The sequence below is a fragment of the Neofelis nebulosa genome, chromosome 3 (assembly GCF_028018385.1).
Source record: "Neofelis nebulosa isolate mNeoNeb1 chromosome 3, mNeoNeb1.pri, whole genome shotgun sequence".
Taxonomy (NCBI): domain Eukaryota; kingdom Metazoa; phylum Chordata; class Mammalia; order Carnivora; family Felidae; genus Neofelis; species Neofelis nebulosa.
Window position 1 is genome coordinate 8,773,454 of NC_080784.1, and position 22,130 is coordinate 8,795,583.

The following is a 22,130-nucleotide window of genomic DNA, read 5'->3' on the forward strand; positions in this document are numbered from 1 at the left end:
CCAGGATCCATCCATTACTTGCAGGATCCAGCCAGACAAATAAAATGGAGCTGTAATAGTCACCAGGACCTCGCTGTCTTTTAGATCTGTGAAGATGGCATGAATCTGTTGTCTTTTCTGGTATATATCTTCTGTTGACTCTCTTGACTGGGTGGGAGTGATGTCGGAGATTTCCCTGATATCATAGCTCTTACCACACAGCCCACGAACCCATTGTGAAGGTTACTCTGATTTTCAAGCAAGTCAAATATCTACTTGGGAACTTTAGAAAAGAACTTCGGGTAGATTTATAGACCCATAGTCTCACTATAGGTTGGATTTATTCGGGTAGATTTGTAGACCCATAGTCTCACTATAAATTGGATTTATTCCGGGAGTCCATTTATTACCTAGAACCCCTATGTTCCCATTATCATGGGGGGGGAGGCGAGCAGATAGTTTAGTTATCTGGGTATCCATATCAATTCAGACCTGTGTCTACCAGTCCTTGAAATGCCTGCGTATTGCCCCCTCCTCAGTGAACAGTTACCTGAGCAAATTGCTTTAGGTTCTTCTGGGGAACAAGTGGAGGCATGGTTACAATATGCATTTGCCATGTTTTTGTAGGGTTTTGCCTCCTATGGACACAGCTCTCTCTTCAGTTAATGGCCCCCAGCTTTGAAAACTGCCTCAGGATTGTGGTTCTTTACAGGCAGTGACCATCCTCTACTCATCCGTTCTTGCTTTCTTTTGATTATATGTGGGAGCGTGACCTCATTGGTTGCACATCTGTCTTTCTGCTAAGGAAGCCTTGTCGTGTTCATCACCTCCATACCTCCCCGTGAAGCAAACCCCATCAGCTGCCACTGTGGCCTGGATGGTTATTATGATCATTGTGAGCCCCTGCCTCCTAGATTCTGGTGTTTAAAAGCCTCTAGCAGGGTGCCTGCGTGGCTCAGTCAGTTAAGTGGTTAAGCGTCTGACTCTTAGTTTTGGCTCAGGTCATGATCTCACGGTTCATAAATTCTAGCTGTGCATTAGGCTCTGAGCTGACAGCTGGAGCCTGCTTGAGATTCTCTCTCTCCACCCCTCCCCCCGCCTCTCCCATGCTCGCTTGCTCTCTCTCTCAAAAATAAATAAACTTTAAAAAAATAAATGTAACACACATTTAAAAGCCCCTGGCTTCATTGCTTCTGGCCTCAGCCTCTCTGTTGCTTTTGGTGAGGCCAGTTCTCTTACCACTTCTCCTCTCTCAGACCTGGCTCGCATGGGGCAGTCACTGCTGACTCTTAGCGAAGCTGTTGCCTGTGTTATCAGCTAATTCTTGAGCCTCTCAGTCTCCTGTGACTCTGAACATTCCTCGGTTGGGGGAGGAGGAGACAACACCAAACGATTTGCTGGCCTCACCACAATATTACCACTCTAGCATGGTCACGTTTCTGAGCCTTTTAATCAGTTCCCCACAATCTACCGTCGCCATTCAGGAATTTCAGTTGTGTTCACCACCCACCATTCACCACCTAGGATGGCTCCTACCACCTAGGTTGGATCTTCCCCAGGGGGCTCTGGCAGGGTGTTAAGGCCCATATCACAAGAGAATGCTCTAAGTCAGGAAACTCTCCCTTATTTTCCAGTCCCCTTGATCAAGAGACCTCTGAAAGCAATCTGGAGAGATTCTGTGTCTTCACCAAGCCTCCTTGCTCATCTCGTCAAATTAGCATATTGTCACTCATACGGTGGATCCATGTGATGTTTTGTGGATGGACTAGCCACAAAATCCCTGACTCCCAGAATACCAGTGTGCTGCTGGGATGTGCTGGCTAAGTCTCGAGTTCCTTCGTGACAGAGGCTCTTCCTACCTTTGGGACAGCTAGCATGTCCCTGGTTGGGTTATGCTGTGGCTTACCTGTTGGGATGGTCAACATCATGAGAGAACCCCTGAGGCTCTGCAGAGGACCAGCACTGTGCTTTCTTCCTCCCTGGGAGTGGGGCTAGGTTTTGCTGGAAAGGGGTGGTTCCCCTGGGTAGGCTCTGAGAGCTCAGAAGGGTCTGGATGTTGATGGGGGAGGCTGTGTATGCATGGGGACGTTGTGTACTTTCCCCTCGAGTTTGCTGTGAATCTAAAACTGCTCTAAAAAATTAAGCTTATTAATGTAAAGAGTCTTTGGAACCCAAACCTCAAGGGACATCTACCCAGATATTCTCATTTCAATTGCCAAGGCTCCAGGTGTACCCAGCCTGGATTCCAAGCTCGGCAGGACAGACCTGCTTCAGCCGAGGCTTCGACTGTCTTTGAAGACAAGTGACTATAACGTAACTCCTCAGTTTTGTCTTAGGCCTTTTATGTTCTTGCAAGAGAGAAAATCGATGTCTTTTAGGCTCCCACCAAGGACCCTGGTCTTTACACTCGATTCTCAATTATTTGTTAAGTAGTATCAGCTTTTCATTAGGAAGGACACTGCCATGACTTAGTGGCAACCAACTGATTCCACTGTTCTTTTGCAGGCCGTTTCCAATTCTTGGTAGATTCCCCAGTCATGGCGTTTCCTGCCACAAGAATAGTCTCTCGAGTCACGTCAGTGACTCTTTAGTAATTGGGCTATCTCTTTGTGTGGGGGTCCGTGCGTGGCTCACACACAGCTTGGGATGGGGTCCTCAGCATCCGACCTGTGGTTGGCGGTCCAGTCTGGGAACCACGTCTTTCCTGCCATCTTTCTTGGACTATTCTTGGAGTCAGTCGGGTTCTGGGAAGCAGATGCTGGGATGGAGACAGGACTACTGGAGGCTTTTGTGAGAGGGGAGAGGAAGCGAGGTCGAACTGCAGGAGCCGTCAGGCCTTGATGAATCTGACAGAATCCCTGGCAGCCAGTGGGGAGCTCCAGAGCAAGGTCTTCCTGGTAGACAGTTTGCCAGTTGGCAGGAAGCGGCGAGGACTTGGTACTTGAGCCTCGCTCCAACATCCGTCGTCATGCGGGAGCATCCTGACACTAGGGGCCTTGGTGGCCACCCCGTCTGCTGACCGCTCCGTGAGGGCCATCTGCAGTTTGTATAATGGACCCAGGATGTTGCCTCTGCAGCATCAGAGCTTCCCAAACCAAGCCTGTGTTGGAGGTTGGCCTCAACATAATAAATCATCTTATTTACTTATTTATTTTTATTTTATTTGAAAAATTTTTAATGTTTTATTTTTGAGAGAGAGAGAGAGAGAGGGAGGGAGAATGAATGTGAGTGGGGGAGGGGCGGAGAGCAAGGGAGACACAGAATCCGAAGCAGGCTCCAGGCTCTGAGCTGTCAGCACAGAGCCTGATGCGGGGCTCAAACTCTCCAACTGAGAGACCATGATCTGAGCCGAAGTCTGATGCTCAACCAACTGAGCCACCCAGGTTCCCCTCAAAATAATAAGTCATTTTAGCATCTGTTTCTTCTTAAGGGACAAAGAACAGTGTGAGTCTGTGTTACAATGACTCTTCAGAGACTTGTTTCATAGTTGTTTCATTTCATCTTATTTCTTCCTTATACAATTGAGATCAAATTACAGATCTAATCTGGAAAATATTTGGGGTAATGCTGAAAATTACTCTTCTGCTTTTCGTGTGTACTTTTCAAAGTGCTTAGATAAACATCATCTCATCTGGTCCACAGAAAACCCTATCAGGTAGACAGAGCAGTGGCAAAAATTCTCTTGGGCAACTTTTATGGGTATCTTGTAACTTCTAAAGTTATTTTCATGACACCAGGAAAAAAAAAAAAAAAAGATTAACACACGACCAGAGATGCCCTTAGTTGCTCTAGAAGTGATCCAGGGAGCACTAATTTTTTTTAAATTACTGACGTACCAGCACATTCTTTTTTTCTTTTCTTGAAGTATAGTTGACCCACAATGTTACATTAGTTTCAGGTAACAACATAGTGATTTGACAAGTCTATACATTAAGCTCTGCTTACCACCATATTCTTAGTGACATTTCTCCCACTTGTTTCAGTTTTTTTAAAATTTTGTTTTTTACATTTATTTATTTTTGAGAGACAGAGAGAGACAGAGCACAAGTGGGGGGAGGTCAGAGAGAGAGGAAGACACAGAATCTGAAGTAGGCTCTAGGCTCTTAGCTGTCAGCACAGAGCCCGATGTGGGGCTTGAACTCACGAACCGTGAGATCATGACCTGAGCCGAAGTTGGACGCTTAACCGACTGAGCCACCCAGGCACCCCACATTTCTTTCAGTTTTTGTCATGACTTTAAGTTCACATGAATTTGATGAATTTAAGGAGAATGATATTATTTGTTGGCATTTTAATTTTAATATATAAAATCCAAAACATTAGGAAATTCGATAAGACATAAAACTCACTAAGTGTTTAACACAAAATTTAAATTTCTATTAACACCCAATCTTTATTTAGGTACATTTTTTACGTTACTGCAAATATTTGTATATATCATTTTCTACTTTGCTTTTTAAAAACTCTACACCATTCTAAAGAATTTCCAAGCTCCATAATTCTATAGTTGTCATTACTATAATGTTTAATGACTGTCTTCTATGATATCTACTCTTTTCAGATATTTTAAGCATGGTTTAAATGGGCATTTTAAAAATGAATCTCATAGCAGATAGACATTTAGGAACATATGAAGTAAAAAAGACATTTTTAAATAATATATTCCAATTTTTTTTTAAACTGGACCAAAAACATATGGTTAAAAATCATTTGTAATGTATTTGTTCCTGTGAGACTTTAGTGTTCTCATTGACCTTTCAGCCTGATTCTATAAATAGAAGACTTTATTATAGACCTATTTTTAGTTATACAGCGTCATGACCTAAACTTAATAAAAATCAAACACAAAGAGTTGAAAGTGGGAAGCTACTTTGCAGAAATTCCTTTGGGGCTATATCCTGCCTAAATTCTACAAGAAGAATTCCCACAGAAATCAGTAGGAGATTAAAATAAATATCAATGGCAGGATACAGTCCAAATTATGAACAAAAACTTTAAACTTGACAGGTTAATTGTTTTTCAGAACGATTGGAATTCAGGGGCAGTGTTTTCATGAGGGAAAACCAACATTTTGGCTGTAAATTTGTACACGGCATTTTGTATAGTAGGGCCTTATCTATGGGAATAACACCCACCCATTGTTTTATGACATTGGTTTCTGCCATTTTGAAGGGAAGTTTCCAGAGGGGGCATTCTGATTTTGCCTTGGTGGGTCAAATTTCCAGTGTGCTTTCGTTTGAAGTAGGACAAACCATAGATAAAGTGAAAGAAATGTATTTCTTTTTTTTTTTTAATATATGAAATTTATTGTCAAATTGGTTTCCATACAACACCCAGTGCTCATCCCAAAAGGTGCCCTCCTCAATACCCATCACCCACTCTCCCCTCCCTCCCACTCCCCATCAACCCTCAGTTTGTTCTCAGTTTTTAAGAATCTCTTATGCTTTGGCTCTCTCCCACTCTAACCACTTTTTTTTTTTTTCCTTCCCCTCCCCCATGGGTTTCTGTTAAGTTTCTCAGGATCCACACAAGAGTGAAAACATATGGTATCTGTCTTTCTCTGTATGGCTTATTTCACTTTGCATCACACTCTCCAGTTCCATCCACGTTGTTACAAAGGGCCATATTTCGTTCTTTCTCATTGCCACGTAGTACTCCATTGTGTATATAAACCACAATTTCTTTATCCATTCATCAGTTGATGGACATTTAGGCTCTTTCCATAATTTGGCTATTGTTGAGAGTGCTGCTATAAACATTGGCGTACAAGTGCCCCTGTGCATCAGTACTCCTGTATCCCTTGGGTAAATTCCTAGCAGTGCTATTGCTGGGCCATAGGGTAGATCTATTTTTAATTTTTTGAGGAACCTCCACACTGTTTTCCAGAGCGGCTGCACCAGTTTGCATTCCCGCCAACAGTGCAAGAGGGTTCCTGTTTCTCCACATCCTCTCCAGCATCTATAGTCTCCTGATTTGTTCATTTTGGCCACTCTGACTGGCGTGAGGTGATATCTGAGTGTGGTTTTGATTTGTATTTCCCTGATAAGGAGCGACGTTGAGCATCTTTTCATGTGCCTGTTGGCCATCAGGATGTCTTCTTTAGAGAAGTGTCTATTCATGTTTTCTGCCCATTTCTTCACTAGGTTATTCGTTTTTCGGGTGTGGAGTTTGATGAGCTCTTTATAGATTTTGGATACTAGCCCTTTGTCCGATATGTCATTTGCAAATATCCTTTCCCATTCCGTTGGTTGCCTTTTAGTTTTGTTGGTTGTTTCCTTTGCTGTGCAGAAGCTTTTTATCTTCATAAAGTCCCAGTAATTAATTTTTGCTTTTAATTCCCTTGCCTTTGGGGATGTGTCGAGTAAGAGATTGCTATGGCTGAGGTCAGAGAGGTCTTTTCCTGCTTTCTCCTCTAGGGTTTTGATGGTTTCCTGTCTCACATTCAGGTCCTTTATCCATTTTGAGTTTATTTTTGTGAATGGTGTGAGAAAGTGGTCTAGTTTCAATCTTCTGCATGTTGCTGTCCAAAGAAATGTATTTCTAACACTCCTTGCTTGGCCACATTATTTGAACATGGTTAAGAAACAAATTATACCCCAAGGGAAAGATTCAAAGGTAAGATTGGGCAGTGAGTGGCTTGAAATGTTGCAACTCCTATAAAATGTTACAACATATAAGAAAGTATACATAGTGTTCAGGTTGCCCAACTTCTCGTCTGGAACCCTTGAATAGTGGTTTGTATAAAAGTCAAGTTCTGCATTCCTTGTTAAACTTTGCCCCACCGTACCGCACAACAAATGCACAGACTTAGACATTTAGATGCTCTGCTTAGCCTCTCTGAGTCACTCTTTCCTTTTTTGAGAAAACAGGGTAACAATGCCTTTCTGTGAATGAGGATGAGATTCAAGAAAGAGCAACGCAAGCATATGAGGGTTTCATTTTCTAGCAACTACAAGTCAGGAGTTGGGCAATCACGGGCAGTGACTCCAGGGATGAGGGTGTCCTTTCCTCACCATTATAAGGTGGCTACCACAGCTCCAGACATTGTGTCCGTGTTCAAGGCTGGTTATGGGGTAAAGGAATGATGTCACTGATGCCTGTCCCTTTTAGCAGAAAATTAAATAAATAAATGGAGGATTTCCCAGAAGCTCCCTTGCGTCTATCAACATGTGTCCTGTCTGGAACTGTACAGTGTGACCAATCCCAGCTACAGAGGAGACTGGGAATTAGAGTGAAACATTTTTGGCACAAAAAATTGGAATGTAGAAGCCCTCATTTGCTTTCCTTTAATTACCTCGAAGGTACTTATAAACATTGCAATAATATTTTGGATAAAGTTGGACACAGAGGAGATGCCCATGAACCCCCAGGAGATTGATAACCATGCTTGTTGAGCTTACCCCTGTAACTCCGCTGTTAGAGCATTAGCTATGTTAGAGCACTGTTTCCTAGTAAGGTGGTTGGCACATAATATGTGGCCAGGAAACATAAGGAGCTGATTCAGTAATATTCATGTCAATGAGGATATTCAATTCAAATAACGTGGAGCGAGTGTCTATTATTTCAAATCATGTGCTAGGGGCTGTAGGAGGAATAGTTATTCTAACGCTATACTGAACAGGGCTATCATCTGATGGGCAGGTAAACTTGAGTCCAACCAACTGTAATACCAAGCCATACGTGTTAGGAGCATAATTAGAGATTTAAATGAAGTACTCTAGAAATATAAAGCAATAGCAATTATTTTCCACTAGAAATTAATTAGGAGTCAGCTGGAAGATTGAAGAAGAACACGGTCAGAGGAGAATCTAAGAGGAAAGGACCAACTTCTGGGTAAAGATAAAAATGATGGTTACAAGGGGTTCCCAGGTGGCTCAGTCAGTTGAGCAGCAGACCTTGGCTCAGGTCATGATCTTGTGGGCTGTGGGTTCGAGCCCCACATTTAGCTCTGTGCTGACAGGGTGGAGCCTACTTCAGATTCTCTGTCTCCCTCTCTATCTGCCCTTCCCCCACTCGTGCATGCTCGCGCGCTCTCTCTCTCTGTCTCTCTCTCTCTCTTTCTCTCTCCCCCCCCCAAAATAAACATTAAAAACTGACAGTGATGAGACTTCACAAAGTAATTCATATTTATGTGGAAGTGAAAGAACAGACTCATGAACGAAGCTTCAGAAAGCAGTGGCAAGAGTGGCTTTGATAATATTTAACAATTAAAAAGAAAGAACAGGGGTGCCTGGGTGGCTCAGTCAGTTAAGCGTCTGACTTTGGCTCAGGTCATGAACTCGCAGTTTGTGAGTTCAGGCCCCATGTCAGGTTCTGTGCCGACAGCTCAGAGCCTGGAGCCTGCTTCGGATTCTGGGTCTCCCTCTCTCTCTCTGCCCCTCCCCTGCTTGCTCTGTCTCTCTCTCTCAAAAATAAACATTAAAATTTTTTTTTAAAAAAAGAGAGAACATAAACAGGACTTGTTTTACGAAGTTAAAAGATTCTAGGATGAAGATAACACAGAAGGAAAACATGGAAATTAAATGAGGTATCTAGGCCACTGGGATTAAAGAGTATTTGGTTGAAATGGAAGCAATTTGTTTTTTTCTGTGAGACCCGAGATCTTGAACAGTAAAAACTAAGAAAGAAAACTTAAATAGCAGTGGAAAAATGATACTGCTTCTGGTTAACTTTAGAAGCCGGGCAGGGATTGAATTTGTTACCAAGGAAGCTGTTACGAGAGCCCCCAAATAAATCTGTTTGGTTCCATATGTACCTTAGGTTGAAAATGGTCTGATCAAAAATTGTTTCCCACACTGTGTGGGATGAAAATCTCTATCTAAAGCATGTTAGTGTTGCTATATTAGTTTCTTTTAATGCTACTTTCAGCAAATGTTTTAGGATGATTGAGGCAGGAAAATCTGTTTGAGATTAAAAACCTGCTGTTAGCCCAAGGAATGTCATAGTAAATGAAATGTCAGGAGGAATTCAGTGTACATGTTTGAGCTTGTAGAACAACTGTGTTCAAAGGAAATTAAACTGAAAAAAAATTTGTTTCAATATGGCCAATACAGGACTAAATTAGATAGTTTATAAGCCCTCTTGCTCAGTGTCTACAGCATAACCTATTACTAAACATTCCCTTTTTCTGATGATAAGAGCTCATGTGTATTGAGCACTTACTATATTCCAGCTACTGTGCCAATTACGTTACATATTTTCCCATTTAATTTTCACAGCAACCTAATGAGGTAGAAACTTTATTTTAATTCTTGTTTAGCAATGAGAGAGTGAGAAGTAGTGGTCACAGAGTTTCTAAGCAGAGAAGTAAGACTGGACCCAGGATTCTTTCTGACTGGTAACCACCCTCTCATGTACTGTTTCTGTTGTTCGGATTCATCAGGTATGTTTAAAATGAAATGGGGGAGGGGAACTTGCAGGATTGGCATACGCTTCATAGCCATATCCATGATTCTACCTCAATCAAGTTATTGAATTTAAACTAGCGTGCCAGCATTCTCAGCTCTGTAAGGAAAGTCTACCACTAAAAATTTACCATAATTCGGGGCTCCTGGGTGGCTCAGTCAGTTAAGGGTCCAACTCTTGATTTCGGCTCAGGTCATGATTTCATGGTCATGAAATGGAGCCCCACACCGGGCTCTGCACTGACAGTGTGGAGCCTGCTTGGGGTTCTCTCTCTCCCTCTCTCTTTGCCCCTCCCCTGCTCTCTCCTCTGTGTCTCTCAAAAATAAATAAATTAAAAAAAAAGAAAGCATCTGATATCCTTTTTTTTTTTTTATTTTTAGAGAGAGAAAGAGAACACAAGTGGAGGAGAGAGGCAGAGAGAGAGAGAGAGAGACAGAGAGAGGACACAAGTGGGGGCCTGGGAGAGAGAGACAGAGAGAGAGACAGAGAGAGAGACAGAGAGAGAGAGAGAATATCCCAAGCAGGCTCTGTGCTCAGTGTGGAGCCCAATGTGGGGCTTGAACCCATGACGCTGGGATCATGACCTGAGCCAAAATCAACAGTTGGACACTCAACCTGCTGCACCACCCAGGTGCCCCTGACATAATTCTACAGCTCCTTTCCACCATTGAGTAAGTTTACCTCTGGCAAGGACTTGTTTTCAATATCTGAGAAGATTTTGTGTATTCTGCGAGGGAAATATAAAATGTGTTCTATGTTATAGTAACTCAGAGTTTAAGGAATACATTACAGTTCCAATATCAGGTACGTTTCTTTTTATATATTCTCTTTAATGTTTAATGAGGAAATCTTTTGTTTGATTTTCCTTCTTTGAAAGGGAACATTCATTTCCTAAAGCCCTAAATCTAAATATTATTACATTCCGTATAGCAAAAGTTTGAAATGAAAAAAAATACAAATAAGATGCTCTGGTACGACGGAGCCCAGGTTTGAGTACTGTTGTTTATCATTTTTAATGGCATTATGCTGGAAATTTGTCGGTAGAAATGTAGCCTTCCCGCATTCAATAAGCACTTCCTCCCTCACACTGAGTGTGGTCCCAGGGAACTCTGTAAGAGGGACCTGTCTGGAGAGTGGTTTGTGTTGCCCGAGGATTTAGGGCACGGAACAAAGAGAAATGGAGAGCTGCTGGAAGAAGAGAAAAAGCTGGAAGCTGGGAAATGTCTGAGCATTTAAGTCTATACAATCAGTGCAAACAACAGGAGCCCAAGTGAAGTATGTTACAGGGTACCTATGAGCGACTTTGGAAAGTTGAGCCCAGAAGATTCCCTTGGGCACAAGATGCGAGGTAAGGATTCTTTTATAGCTTGGCATCTATATGCGGGGACGGAGATCAATTTTAGACACTTAGAGTTATTAAAGTCTCATTTTCACAGCAGTGTCTCTCAACAGTGGACAGTTCAGCTAATGGGATAATTTAACCAAAAAAGGGAATCTATCCAAAGAAGTCCTGAAGGACTGATACAAGACAGTTTTTACTGAGGCAACAAACCCAGAATTTATTAAATTGGACCATGGACATTCTACAAGCAAATCTAATATTGAAAGTATTAAAAGATTTTTTTACAGCAATATCCACAGGGACTTTTATTCCTTGACCTTACTTTGCCCCTGGATCTCACATTCATACAAATTAAGTGGTGGAAGCTGACAAAATGTTTGACTTACCTTCAGACGACACATTATGAGCATAAAGCAGAAGGAGAGAAGGTGAATTCGCACTTGCCTCAAGTTACGGACTCACTAATTGCAAGCTTAACGGAGAAAGTGTTGGTGGGAATAAAGCTATCTTAAGGAAATCACAATTTCAGGACATTTCTTTACGATGTAACAGTCCTCTGGGTAAAAAAATGGTGTGAGGTTTTGCCCCTGGTGAATTATTATGCAGTGAAAGCAAATAGCCCTTAGGATACAATTGTCACGGCTCTTAGACCCTGGGCACAGGTTGCATGTCACATACTGCGCTCCTGCTTGACATGGCGTGGGCACTGTGTCTCCTCCGGCCTTCGCATCCACCCTGGAGAGCAGCCGCTGATCCTTCCTGAACACAGGAAGGTGTGGATGCAGGGAAGAAACAGGCTTCAGTGAGGTTTTGTGATTTGCCAGACTTGGGGTCGGTCAGAAGTCATCCAGACCGTGGGGCGCCTGGGTGGCTCAGTCGGTTAAGCGGCCGACTTCGGCTCAGGTCATGATCTCGCGGTCCGTGAGTTCGAGCCCTGCGTCGGGCTCTGTGCTGACAGCTCAGAGCCTGGAGCCTGCTTGGGATTCTGTGTCTCCTTCTCTCTCTGCCCTTCCCCTGCTCATGCTCTGTCTCTGTCTCAAAAATAAATAAACGTTTAAAAAAAAAAAAAAGAAGAAGTCATCGAGACCTGCTCCAAAACTGGATGTGACTACAGGATAGATCGGCCACATTTACCCCACTTTCCCCATGTTCTTTGTTGCTCTGTACACGAGGAAAATATATACGCCAAGGGGACATCCTGTGAACACTTGAATCATCTTAGATGGGGGTGGAAACGTACCATTGAAAGGGAATTTTGTATCATTACCTTTAGATGTTGCAGGGTAAATCCTTTCAGTGATTTGAATTTTGATGGACATGTTGGTTTTCCTTGTCTAACTGCTGTCTTCCTTGTCCAGGCTCAAAACAAATTGAGAACTGAGATGAAGAGTAATGTATACGGAAAATGAAAATGTTGCTTAACCTCCCACCCCCCGCCAAAAAAAAAAACAAAAAACAAAACCAAAACACAACAACAATCACAACCAGAAACACCCAACAAGTGATAAAGGCTAAGTTGTAAGGGCTAAATAAGCCTGGTAAATGAGTCCAGAATTAATCAGACTTACCCACCCAGTCAAAGCATTAGGGACCACCAATTAGGGGAAAGCCTGACCCCCGGAGCAATAGAGAGTCTACAGCTGGGAGCCAGTAGCTCTCAGGAGGGAAACTTGGGCCGGCTTTGCCCACCCAGTGCTTGCTTTTGAAGTGTATCAGTCAGATAAGGCAGTCCATCCGCTCTGGGCAGAGTACAGGGTCAGACACGAGATAGGTTTTACGGTAATGGAACTACCTTCAGAGGAGGGAAACGTAGCATTCCCTTTAACACCCTCCAGGTTTGCCTTGTTTTAGTTCCCCTACCAAACTGGCTTAGTTTCTCAGCCTGTGTGTGGTTATGGGGGTTTCTCTGTCCAGGAGATGAGCTGCTAACCATGTTCACAAGGCCGCCCCTTACCTTCTGTCAAAGACGAATGACTGTTCCTTTACTATCCTCTTGTCACCACTCATAGGAAAGGTACGTTTTGCCCTGAGAAGGCTCTGAAATGAGTCTTCTACTTGGTTAATTAATCTACCCCAGGGCTGTTCTTAAAGTTGAACATTTTTACTCACTGTTTCTATTTTCCATCCCAAGTTATGTCCAGCCGTGCTGTCCAACTTAACAGATCACTGGTTCTACACTGAGATTTACTGACATTATTAAAAATAAAATATACAAACACTACAATAATATCCCAGAAAACCGATAGAAGCCCTCTTTTGCTGATGTTTATTTTTGAGAGAGAGAGAGTGAGTGGGAGAGGGGCAGAGAGGGGAGACACAGAATCTGAAGCAGGCTCCAGGCTCTGAGCTGTCAGCACAGAGCTCTACACGGGGCTTGAACCCATGATCTGTGAGATCATGACCTGAGCCGAAGTCAGATGCTTAACCGACTGAGCCACCCAGGTGCCCCTAAAATTTAATTCTCTTAATAGTATGAGTTACAAGTTAGAATTTAAAGTAATGTCCAATATTTATTCTGCTAGATGTTTTTCTTAATTTATCTGGATAGATGAGAATGGGGGTTATTTCCTCAGGATCTCGTATATTTTATTAATTTAACACAGGGTATCTGCTCTGTCTCTCTAGAGTCCACAGAGTTACTAGAACCTGTGGGTCTATAATTACATTATCCCCGCTAGCACATTTTTCCCAGGTAAAAGTCCCTCGAACTCATTGTTTAATATTACCTAAAACTGCAGTAAAAGCTCAGTTCTTTCTAAATGACGGAAGACACAATAATTTATCGCTATATGACAGATCACCCCAAAACTTAGCAGCTTAAAACAACCAATGTGTCATCTCCCAGTGTCTGTGGTCCAGGAATCCAGGAGCACTTTTTCTCGTTGGTTCGGACTCAGAGGCTCTCATGAGGCTGTGTCCAGCTGCCATTCGGGGCTGTAGTCATCATTTCCGAACTCACTCATGTGGCAGCAGGCAGGCGACAGCTTCTCACCGGCCATTGGCCACACACCTCACGTTGAGCCTGTCCATAGGCTGCCAGAGTGTCCTCAGGACATGGCACTTGGCTTCCCTCAGAGCCAGTGGTCTGGGAGAAAGGAAGAGGAAGAGTGATACTGTATGTCATTTATGTCCTAACTTCTGAATCATGCACTCTGTCTTCTGTCTTAATCGGTTTCTCAGAAATCAGTCACTCAGGGTGCCTGTGTGGCTCAGTCACTTAAGCATCCGGCTCTTGATTTTGGCTCAGGTCATGGTCTCATGGTCATGAGATTGAACTCCCTGTAGGGCACCATGCTAAGGAGGGGGGCCTGCTTAAGTTTCTCTTTCTCTCTGCCCATCTCCTGCTTACACACTCTCTCTCTAAAAATAAAAAGAAAGAAATGAGTGACTCAGTACAGTAATACCCTCAACAGAGAGTATTATACAAGGTTTTTGGTACTAGGAGGCAGGGAACACTGGGGGCCGTCTTGGGTACTGGTTCCCCCAAAAAAGGAAATCTTAATTAGAAATCTTAATTTTTATTCTCACCAAGATGCCGCTGGTCAGTGGGTATAGTAGACTCTATGACTTGTTAATTTATCCAACGTTTTTTTTTGTTTTTTTGTTTTTTTTTAATTTTTTTTTCAACGTTTTTTATTTATTTTTTTGGGACAGAGAGAGACAGAGCATGAACGGGGGAGGGGCAGAGAGAGAGGGAGACACAGAATCGGAAACAGGCTCCAGGCTCCGAGCCATCAGCCCAGAGCCTGACGCGGGGCTCGAACTCACGGACCGCGAGATCGTGACCTGGCTGAAGTCGGACGCTCGACCGACTGCGCCACCCAGGCGCCCCAATGACTTGTTAATTTAAATTTAATAGGGGTAAACCTCCAGCAAAAAGATTTAGTACAATGCACCCACCACTTCTGGTAGAGAGATCTGCCCAGGCATAGCTTCTTAATCTCCATTTCCTCTTTGAGTGCTGTGTTCTTGGCACTTAGGTGCTGTGTAGACAATGAACTCTGGTCGTATAGCCACCGTGAATCTTCTAGAAACACATTTTCAGTCCTGTGCCACAGTGGCTGATGCAGCTGCCTCTTGTGATAGAGTTGCTTAAGCCCAAGAAATTTGCTTCTTAGTGATGGCTTTACATCTTGTCCCTGTATTTACTTCAACCAGAAAAAATATTTGCAACATTTTCCTGAGATAAAACTCGCGTGCATGCTTCTGAGCCTGTGCCACGTGGGCTCTGCCATATGCTCCTCAGGACACCGTCTTTCCTCTGCTTGTGGATTCTGGAAGTTCCTCAACCTGGTTCCCTCATAATCTAGCAAGACCGTTGAAAGTCCCATACAGTAACTCTATCACCTTGGAACCTATCCTCTGTTGCTCTGAGCAGTTTCCATTTGAGCCTGTGGACATCCTCATAAATCTACAGTCCTTTTCTTGACCCTGGCTGGAGAGAATAATTCAGGGCAATTGATCATTGATCCACTGGGGCTTAGTAAAGGCTCACACCAAGAAGGTAAAGACAGAACTTCACAGGTACTCCATTCACCTGTGAAATTCAGCCACCCGGTAGTTTAAAAGCAACTTTATATCAGGGTCCACAAATTTATAGAAACACTCCAGTTGTGTCTATGATTTCAGTCTTGCCTCAGCTGTCCTCTGCAGAGGCTGGCATCTGCTGTGGGCTGTGCATGCATGTATTGTATACACGTGTATTTCAAGGTCAAGAAACAAGAACTTTGTTTCGAAACTGCCCGTGCCTGGTGACGCCTTTCACTGCCTCATGGATCTCTGTCAAGGCCTGTCTAGACCTACCTCCATAGACAGGTGCTTTCCCAAACAGAAATATACCACAGTCTGCCTTTATTGACCCAGATATGCCCTGAATCTAAGGGGGCTGGCCCATCCACAATTAAAATTGGCCCAATAGGGGCGCCTGGGTGGCGCAGTCGGTTAAGTGTCCGACTTCAGCCAGGTCACGATCTCACGGTCCGTGAGTTCGAGCCCCGCGTCGGGCTCTGGGCTGATGGCTCGGAGCCTGGAGCCTGTTTCCGATTCTGTGTCTCCCTCTCTCTGCCCCTCCCCCGTTCATGCTCTGTCTCTCTCTGTCCCAAAAATAAATAAAAAACGTTGGAAAAAAAAATTTAAAATTGGCCCAATAGAAGCCATTACAGACCTCAGAGCCTTCACTGCAGGACTTAACGGTGAGGATTCCAAACTGTGTGTCTCAGCCCCAGTTAAAAGTCCTCCTTCTCCTCAGCTGTGCCTCCTTGCGTGTCATTTCTGAGTTTCCAGCCATTACACCACACGTTGGTGTCCTTACGGCTCTGCCCCAAAATGGCAGCCCCCCCTCCCCCCCCAGCCAATGACAGGAGGCCCTCACTCCACCCAGGAAGAGCCTCTGTGATTGGGCCCTTTCTGCTCAGACGTGGTTCCCAAAGACGTGGGGCTGAGCAGGCCCAGATGCTTCGCGGAGCTTGTGTTTGAGTCGTCAAGGGGCAGAAACAAGCCAGCAGTGGCTTTGGCCAATTGAATACCCTCCAGAGGAAGAAAACACCACTGTTTTCTCTTTAACAAAACCATTCAGAGCCTCTGTTAGGCTGAAAGGAGAGAAACACCTCTCTTAGACTAGGAGTGTGTTGAATGTCCCTGTAAAAGTGTAGCTCTTGCTTTGCAGTATTTCCACTGTGGGGTTTGAGGAAGAGAGGAGCTCACTCATCAGAAAAGAATCAGTTTTGTCAGAGAAAGGTGACCCTCTTCCTCACCTGCCCTTCTCGGCACCCCCAGCCCTCCCTGCGGGACGCCTGGCTTCTTTCAACCACCTTCTCAGATGTCAGAGGGGATCTTCCCAAGGCTAAATCCAACAGACATGCCTCACCTTCCCCTCCAACGTGCTCTCACTTTGATATTTGAGACTCAGCTTTTTGAAATGGTGTGTCTCATTTTTCTGTATCTCGTTGTCAGCACTCTTGTCTCTCTTGGCTTCCTTAACCCTGCATTCTCCAGAGTCTCCATCTGTTTCTCTGACAGATCCTTCCCTCTCCTCAGAGTCATCGTCCTTTGTGCATCCTTAAAGAAGGGATCCGCAAGTGCCAGCTCCCAGGGCTGGTGTCCCCTCACCATGTGCTATGCCTTGGCTTTGCCCTCGGCTCTGGTTTCTGTGTCAGTCTCCATGAGAGCCACTCACTAGTCCTAAACTAAACTTGGAGCTTCCTACTGAATATACATTCTTTTCTTTTTTTTTTTTTTTTTTAAATGTTTTATTTATTTTTGAGACAGAGACAGAGTATGAGCAGGGGAGGGGCAGAGAGAGAGGGGGACACAGAATTCGAAGCAGGCTCCAGGCTCTGAGCTGTCAGCACAGAGCCTGATGTGGGGCTCGAACCCACAAGCTGTGAGATCATGACCTGAGCCGAAGTCGGATGCTTAACCGACCAAGCCACCCAGGCGCCCCTACATTATTTTCAATATTCAAGGTAAATGTATCCAACACATTATACATTACAGAAGATGTAAACACACTATAAATGATAGATAATTCATCTATGTAATTTATCTGTATAATTTATATGTAATTATATAAATTATAGTTATAAATATATATTATATATATATAAATAGTTATATTATATATAATATATATTATATATATAAAAGTTATATATATGTGTATATATGTGTGTGTATATATGTGTGTGTATATATATATTTATGTGTGTATATATATATGTATATATATATATATATAAAACTTTTTTTTACCAGAACCTGCTCTCCTTCATATATTCCTTACCTCTGTCAATGAGATCTCCATTCTTGAAGTCACTGATGCCAGAACCAATATGGTCATCTTTTGTGACCACTTCCTCGCTGACCGTGGTCACCAGATGACGGTGTGTATTACAGGGATTTGTCATACTCTGGACTCAGTCAGACCTGGGTTCAGTCCTTGATCTACCATTTCCTAGCTATGTGACCTTGAACAAGCTACTTAACCTCTCTGAGCCTCAATTCTGACATCTGGAAAACAGGCATAATAAGCAGAGCATAGCCCCCAGGGCCGTTAGGAAGATTTAATGAGATGAGAGTGCGTGGAGTCCTCAGTCCAGTAACGGGCGCAGAGAAGTCAGTGTGTGTATTTCACTACCATGAATGCGTTGGTTCTAACTCTGGACTGTCTTTTGATTGTGTGCCCTTCCTTTCTTTCTGCTGCCGCTGCCTTAGTTTATTTCCTTTTGTTGTCTCATGTGGATTATTGCGTCTGACCGGCCTCCTTTTTCATAGTTTCTCACCCTTTAGATCCATCATTCATACTGTCACACGCTTTCTCTTGCTAAAGCCCAGAGCTAGTCATGCCACACTCTGTTGCTGTAATGCTCCAGCGACTCCTCATCCTCTACAAGAAAATGTTCGGTCCCTAGCACGGCATCCAGGCTCTCAGTCATCTGCTTACAACCTGCTTTCCTCATCACACGCGTAGGCTGCAGTCACACCGGACTCTTGACTGTTCCCGAGTGTACTTTCCTAACCCCGTGACGTTGCTGCAAACAAAACTAAACAAACAAAAACCTCCCTCAACCTGAAGTTCTCTACCCGGTTGCAGATATAAGCTAAAATTCCTTTCCCTTCTGCTTAATTAGCAGATTCTCCTCTTACTGTCCTTGCCGCTTTTTAACCTCATCATAGTGGTTCATATGTTCATTTCTGCAACAGCCTTGTAAGGTCTTTGAGAGCAGAGACCTTGTCCAGTTCTTTGGACACAGGCATAACAGCTAGCTAGAACATAGCAGCTGACGAGGAAGCACCTATGTACGTGAATTCGTAGCTGTAGTACACATTGTAGGTTAAGATCTTTAAATCGCAGATTCTACTCCTTTGCCAAATTAATATGTATATGTTTTCATAATTATTTGCCTCTTTTCTACTTGGACGGTACCGTGCAGGAAAATGCATGGCCTGTTACTGGCAGCGTGCCAAGCTCGCTTGCCTACAAAGAACAGAGGGGGAAGTGGGGGGCATCCGTTCGCAGTAGAGTAATTAAGGTGTTAACAATTACATCTGAAATATATTTGCTACTTGTAATAAGTAAACAGATCAATATAAAATTTTTTAATTAAAATAGCGAGAATGGTAACAGCAAGAATCCAGATGGAAGGTGTTTTCTGAAATTAGTCTCTCACACCCTAAGAATCATGGGTTCTAACTTCACTTAGAAGCAGGTACAGTTAAAAGAAATCCTACTTTATTTAGTGCCGCATCATGGACAGATACCTTTCCAGTGTTCATGCAGTTTTATTTCAGAGTCTCATTTATTTCTTGGTTTTATTGAAGTTCTAGGCCAAATGTGAGCCCCGTGGAGTTAATGAACGGAGGCATCCTTTTCTACATCTATTAAAACTTGACCATAGGCTGTATATAACAGTGAACACACCCCAGCTTCTTAAACGAGGTGCCAATATAGCCTGCACTACTTACAGAGAAAATTAAGAAAGGCGTCTTGGTGTCATGTGTTGAAAGCATTCCAAATCCCCGAATGCCTAATACAGTCTTTCCATTTTACAGAAGAAATGAAAACTCCATTCACTTGCTTGAAATACAATTGGTTTAAACCTCTACTTTCAAGCATTTATCACACCGCGTAATTCCCCCTGTGATACGGGAATCCTAATTTCAAGACACATCTTCAAATATAAATGCTGGTAAACATACAACTTTCTTTTGTGTCTCTACTTAATTTAAAATTTTGATTATCTTCGAAATATAAAATCTATGCATTTTAGAAGAATAGAGAAATACAAACAAAAGGAGAGGAAAAATTTGTTTTACACCCAGATGTATCTACTCTTTCTACTGTAACATTTCTAGACATTTTCCTATGTGTTTTACAACCTTTTGCTCTGCTAGAGTCTTTTGAGTTGTATCCTTATTTTGTCATTTAACATTAACACATTTCTCCACATTAATAAAACTCTTTGTATGCAAAATTTGATGGTCATATGAATACAGTTGTCCTTTTAACATTATGGGTTTGAATTGCATGGGTCCATTTATATATGGTGTTTTTATTATATATATACAGCACAGTACTGTAAATGTACTTCCTCTTATAATTTTCTTTTTTTTTAAATGTTTATTTTTGAGAGAAAAAGACAGAGTACGAGTGAGGCAGGGGGGTGGGAGACACAGAATCCAAAGCTCAGAGCTGTCAGCACAGAGCCCAATGTGGGGCTTGAACTCATGAACTGCAAGATCATGACCTGAGCCGAAGTCGGACGCTGAACCGACTGAGCCACCCACATGTTCCTCTCTTACAATTTTCTTAATAACATTTTCTTTTCTTTTGCTTACTTTATTGTAAGAATATAATATATAATGCATATAGTATGCAAAATAGAGGTTAATCGACTGTTTATGTTACTGGTAAGGCTTTCATTCAACAGTAGGTTATTCCTAGTTAATTTTGGGGGGAGTCAAAAGTTACATGCGAATTTTTGACCGCATGGGGGTCAGTGCTTCTAACCTCTACATAGTTCAGGGGTCAGGCGTGTGTCACCATGCAGTAGCCATCCCCAATACTGGGTATTTTAGTGTATTTTAAGGTTTTAGACATTATAGATAACGATGCCCTAAGCAGTTTTGTGTCGTAACGCTCGTCTTCACAAGCGGGATAGGCAGAAAATCTTGTTTTTGCAGCTTCTGGGTCTTCCCACTTCGTGGAAATGGAAGCCCATTTTCTGCGGGGAATCCGTTTCATTACGTCATTGGAATCACTGCCGGCCTTGCAGTGAGCGCACGGTGGTGTGGGTTTCAGACTGCTGGCACCTCGTTTTCCTGGAAACTGTGACTGGTCCAGGGAAAGACACAAGGTGCAGGCATGGCAGTCAGAGAAATTTCCAGGTGGAGCTTTTCATTCAGGCTGCTCAACTGACAGGCAACTTTGCTCAGTGTTAGGAGCGAAACTGCCTGAATGTGGAGAAAAAGATAGAGCCCTGAGCTCTATTATTTAAACCTTACCTTCCTTAAAAAGCTCATTGCCACTAGTTTTTGGTTGTTTGCACCTGTTATTTTCATGTAAGCTAGCTTCAGCTTGAATACCGCTGCAAACCTGAAATAATCCCGACTAATAAAAAGTGGATCTTTGCAGGAAACTGGCGGGATGGCTGATAAGCAGTCCCAGAGTCACTCTTCCACAGACAGCAATTCAGCACCTTTCCCTTTGTGAGAAATCTGGAAACCAGCAACCAGACAGGCAGGAAGCAACCAAGAAATGACAATAGTAAGCCCTTCCTTATCAATAATTCCTTTAAATGTAAATGGATTAAACTCAATCAAAATACATAGAGTGGCTGAAAGAATAAAAAAAAAAAAACAAAAAACAAGATCCAACTGTCCTCATGAGACTTCCTTTAGATTTAAGGCAGACATAGGCTGAAAGTGAAAGGGTGGAAAAAGATATTCTATGCAAATGGTGACTAAAAGAGAGCAGGGGTGGCCAGGGTCATATTAGGCTAAATAGACTTTAAGTAAAAGCTGTCACAAGAGACAAAAATAGGACATTAAATAATGACAAAAGGGCCAATTTACCAGGGAGGTATAAACATTATAAATATATATGCAGCCAACATCCCAGCACCTAGATATATGAAACAAATATTGGCAGAACTGAAGGAAGAAATGAGAGCATCATCTATTATATATTAATATATATCTATTATTATAGTACTACATTACTATAAATTAGTATATATAGTTATTAATATATCTATTATTACAGTAAGAGTAGGCAATTTCAATACTCCACTGTCAATATGGATAGAACATTCAGCCAGAAGATCAAAGAAAAAGATCAAAACTATAGGGGCATCTGGGTGGCTCAGTCGATTAAGCATTTGACTTCGGCTCAGATCATGATTCCTTGGTCCGTGAGTACAAGCCCCACATCAGGCTCTGTGCTGACAGCTCAAAGTCTGGAACCTGCTTCAGATTCTGTGTCTCCATCTCTCTCTGCCCTTCCCCCATTCATGCTCTCAAAAATAAACATTAAAAAAAAAAAAGAAACAAAACTATACACAAACAGACCTCACAGACATATACAGAACATTCCATCCAATAGCAACAGAATGCACATTCTTCTCAAGTGCATGCAGGACATTCTCCAGGATAGAGTGCATGTTGTATCACAAAACAAGTCTTCACAAATTTAAGAATATTGCAATCACATAGAGTATCTTTTCTGACCACAATGGAATGAATCTGGAAATCAACAGAAAAGGAAAGCTGGAAAAGTCACAAATAGGTGGAAATTATACATCACTCTTAAACAACCAATGGCTCAAAGAAGAAATGAAAAGGGACGTTAGAATATATCTTGAGACAAGCAAACGAAAACATAACACACCAAAACTTATGGGATATA